Genomic DNA, 5,000 nt, shown 5'->3' on the forward strand with positions numbered 1-5,000 from the left:
CGTGTCCTTGTGTGTACGTGTTCTTCCATGTACGTGTCCTTTACGTGTACGTGTCCTTCCGTGTACGTGTCCTTATGTGTACTTGTCCTTCCGTGTACGTGTCCTTAGGTGTACATGTCCTTCCGTGTACGTGTCCTTAGGTGTACGTGTCCTTGTGTGTACGTGTTCTTCCGTGTATGTGTCCTTAGGTGTACGTGTCTTTTACGTGTACATGTCCTTCCGTGTACATGTCCTTCCGTGTACGTGTCCTTCCGTGTACGTGTCCTTAGGTGTACGTGTCCTTAGGTGTACATGTCCTTCCGTGTACGTGTCCTTATTGGCAGGTTACAAGCGACATCACCTCCCACTGTCTTTGGTCCCTGGTCCGTACTGGTGGCAGACAACACAGCGACACACTACCCTCCCTCTTGCCTCCTGCGCCCTCACATCCCCACACCCCCATTTTCTTTATTCTAATTCTTTTTCTCCCGTTTTCGCGTAAAACGTCGAGCCACATCCGGATTTCCGCGAACCGAATCCTTGCTTGATCTCATAAGGAGATTTGCCCGCCTTTCTTCAAGAATGAGGCAAAGACCTCGAGATCATTTCTTTCTTTTTACAGACTTTATACACACACACACACACACACACACACATATATATATATATATATATATATATATATAGCTTTGGTTTCAGGAACTTGAAACCTTTATTCTCTCTCTCTCTCTCTCTCTCTCTCTCTCTCTCTCTCTCTCTCTCCGCCTGACTGGCTTAACGCTAAGTGCTGTGGTCGTGTGACAGCCAGGGCTTCATCTGTGCCAACACACAACGGCCTCCCCAGGACCTTCCCCCACACACACACAACGTCCAACACTCGCGTCCACTGATCCACCAACACCTCCTTCCTCCGTCCTCCCCTCCTTCTTCAGGAGGAGGGTGGCTTAGTACTATGTTGACTACGTATTAGCATCGGCTTCCTCCCGTGTGGAGGACCAAGACAGTGAAGCGCGCGCCCTCTAACTGGAGGTGTGGGGGATTGATTAAAAGCGTCTGTCACTTTCTCCTTTTTTTTTTTTCTTTCTTAAAGGGAAGGAGGCGAGACATTTATTCATAAGGCGTCGTTCTCCTCCTTTTCTTCTTCCTTTTCTTCTTCCTTCTCTCCTCCCTTCCTCCTACTCCTTCTTCTTCTCTTACATAATCCTCATGATTCGCATGACAACCAATATGGTACTCCCGTCTTTTACCAACAAAGGCCACAAACTACGTGACGGGCTCACCAACCCAAGCAACCAGCCCACCCACTCCAACCATGTTGACCCACTCGAACCCACCCACTCACCCACCAGGAGCGGGTTGTAATGACATAGTCGTATAACTACAGTGGTGGTTGTTGAGGTGTGACCTGAAAGGGGTTACGTTCACCAGGTCACGACCTCAGTGCACCAGGTCAGGCAAGACCCTTATAAACCAGGTCAAGGGCGACACTTGTACCCCCACCAGGTCAAGGACGACCCTTGTACATCATCTCAAGCAAGACCCTTGTACACCACCAGGTCAAGCAAGACCCTTGTACACCAGGTGGAGACCCTTGTACACCAGGTGGAGACCCTTGTACACCCACGGTAATAGAGAACTCTCACCTCGCTCAACATAACATGAAGCTGACATTTAATGAGACCATAGCAACAAGGACCCTACACCATCACTCTCTCTTTATATATATATATATATATATATATATATATATATATATATATATATATATATATATATATATACATATATATATATATATATATATATATATATATATATATATATATATATATATTTTTTTTCTTACAGGTCTCCTTGTCTTTCATAAGAATTACATACCTGCTATATTAATTGATAATCTTACATATACATCCGGTCGTACGTATGACCTGATATTCTTTTTCCATTATCAATGGCAATGTCATTATCAACATCTTTAGATCGAGTCGATCAATCTTCGTACGAACTTTAGAATTTGAAGTCGAGCCATACATGCTTCGGAAGTTACAGAAAACGAGAGAAGGGTCAATCCAAGTCACACTGACGAAAACCCACTTGTACTTAAGTCACTTACAAACGTGTATGATCTTTTGGAATCATCTTCAATAACTACATGAGGAAAAGGTGGTCACGTTTTGTTCTTCCAAACTGGTAGTCACAAAACGTTGCGAGAGAGAGAGAGAGAGAGAGAGAGAGAGAGAGAGAGAGAGAGAGAGAGAGAGAGAGAGAGAGAGAGAGATAAGGAGAGAAAAAATCTCAGATAGGCGAGAGAGAGAGAGAGAGAGAGACACGCCCTCACAGAGAGACACCAAGTCATCGACCCTATTCCAGTGGGAGACACAGACAACACACACACACACATTTCTTCCCTCACTCCTCCACCTTAAGACACAAAATGGGGAAGAACGAACCTCCTCCTCCTCCCCTCTCCCCCATTTACCCCTTTTGGGGAACCGAAACCACTTGAGAACAGAGACGTGTTGCCCCACCCCACCACCACCCATCCCATCCCCCCCAACTATAGACCCTCATAGAGTCTGGGACAAGACAGGTCAATACAGACACCTCCCCCCATAGTGTGGGGGTTAGCCAGTTCCTCACACAGAAAAAAAAAAAAAAAGGGGAGAGAGAGGCAAAAAAATAGCTTAGTTCTCAATAGCGATGACAGGCAATTCCCTGGCAGAAAAGACACATAATCCCTCTTATCCCTATAATTTGGGAGGGAGGGAGGGAGGGAGGTAAGGTTTCCCCCCCTCCCTCCTCTTCCTCCTCCTCCTCCTCCATAGACACCCCCCCCCCCCTCCTAATGGAAGCCCCCAGGAATACCACAACAATCCACACGGAAATTAAGACCTCTGGATCCCGCCCCTCCAAATCCCCCATCATCCCCCATCCCGCGATCTCTTCCCTTCATCGTGTCATTCTTTCAGTCACACGTGTACACGAGAGAGAGAGAGAGAGAGAGAGAGAGAGAGAGAGAGAGAGAGAGAGAGAGAGAGAGAGAGAGAGAGAGAGAGAGAGAGAGAGAGAGAGAGAGAGAGAGAGAGAGAGAGAGAGAGAGAGAAAGAGAGAGAGAGAGAGTTCGTCAGTGGTGGTGGTTGGTTGACAAGTGTCCAGATTTAATACGAGGATGGATGGATGGATGATGAAGGGGAAACGTAGTGACGAGGTAGAGGGGGATGAGATATGGGAGTGGAGGAGGAGGAGGAGGAGGAGGAGGAGGGATAAGGAGGAGGAGGAAGGATAGGAGGAGGAGGAGGAGAAGGGAAGAGTGAGAGGGATGAGGAAGGGTGTGAGAGAGGGTATTCACGGTACAAATAAGTGACTTTGAGCTTAGTGGTCAAGAGGAAGGGAAATATATATATATATATATATATATATATATATATATATATATATATATATATATATATATATATATATATATATATATATATATCCTCCTGTCCCAAGTGAAGTGTGTGTGTGTGTGTGTGTGTGTGTGTGTGTTCATCATTAAACGCACCCTATTTCACGCGTCCCCATTGTACCCACCCCTATTCTACGCATCCCACCATTTTACGCATTCCCAACTTACGCACATCGAGAAAAATACTTCTCCCTCCTCGTAAAAATTTCATGGTTCTCTGAGCAATCTCTTATATCGTTCCAATCCTTTTGTGAAAATAAAGCTATATTTCCTTAGAGAAAATGGGAAAAGGTCTGAAAGGCCTTTACGAGTGTATACTATATAGCACAGCCACAGTATAATATATATATATATATATATATATATATATATATATATATATATATATATATATATATATATATATACTCCATGTGTGGCGAGGTGGCGATGGGAATGAATAAAGGCAGACAGTGTGAATTGTGTGCATGGGTATATATGTATGTGTCTGTGTGTGTATATATATATGTGTATAGGGGTTGAGATGTATAGGTATGTATATTTGCGTGTGTGGACGTGTATGTATATACATGTGTATGGGGGTGTATGGGCCATTTCTTTCGTCTGTTTCCTTGCGCTACCTCGCAAACGCGGGAGACAGCGACAAAGCAAAATAAATAAATAAATAAATAAATAAATATATAATATATATATATATATATATATATATATATATATATATATATATATATATATATATATATATATATCGCTGCTAGAGGTGCTGGCTTCCTCGACGGACAGTGATAAACTGGGCTTTAAGAGGAGGCGAGGTAAGATAGTGCTAACCCGGCATGTGTGAGTTAAGACGGCATGGCGACCAAAGAACCACCCACCTCGAACAGCGTGGCAACCAAACCTCCCTCCCTCCCTGATTAGCATGGCAACCAAACTTCCCTTCCTAGGCAGCACGGCAACCAGATACCTTCCCTTAGGCAGTACGGCAACCAAATTTCTATGTCACACACGAGTGGAACCAACAACCAAACAGTGGGAACACTAGGCAACCACACAGTGGGGATACTAGGCAACCACACAGTGGGGACCCTAGACAACCACACAGTGGGGATACTAGGCAACCACACAGTGGGGACCCCAGACAACCACACAGTGGGGACCCTAGACAACCACACAGTGGGAACACTAGGCAACCACACAGTGGGAACACTAGGCAACCACACATAGGGGATACTAGGCAACCACACAGTGGGGACACTAGACAACCACACAGTGGGGACCCTAGACAACCACACAATCAGGACACCAGGCAACCACACAGTGGGAACACTAGGCAACCACACAGTGGGGACCCTAGACAACCACACAGTGGGGACACTAGGCAACCACACAGTGGGGACCCTAGACAACCACACAGTTGGGACCCTAGACAACCACACAGTTGGGACCCCAGACAACCACACAGTGGGGACACTAGGCAACCACACAGTGGGGACACCAGGCAACCACAGAGTTAGAACTCAACACGACCACACACTCACAACGGGAGGCTAACCATACAACCATACAACCATAA

At 45.5% G+C, this 5,000-nt stretch overlaps 1 protein-coding gene across 5 annotated transcripts in view; it reads right to left on the reverse strand.

The window, feature by feature from the left end:
• The window catches only part of Syt7 (Synaptotagmin 7), a 586,302-nt gene that overhangs the window by 548,016 nt on the left and 33,286 nt on the right, over positions 1-5,000 (reverse strand). The window lies entirely within an intron of this gene.

Source organism: Panulirus ornatus, chromosome 63, assembly GCF_036320965.1.
Source record: "Panulirus ornatus isolate Po-2019 chromosome 63, ASM3632096v1, whole genome shotgun sequence".
NCBI classification, from domain to species: Eukaryota; Metazoa; Arthropoda; class Malacostraca; order Decapoda; family Palinuridae; genus Panulirus; species Panulirus ornatus.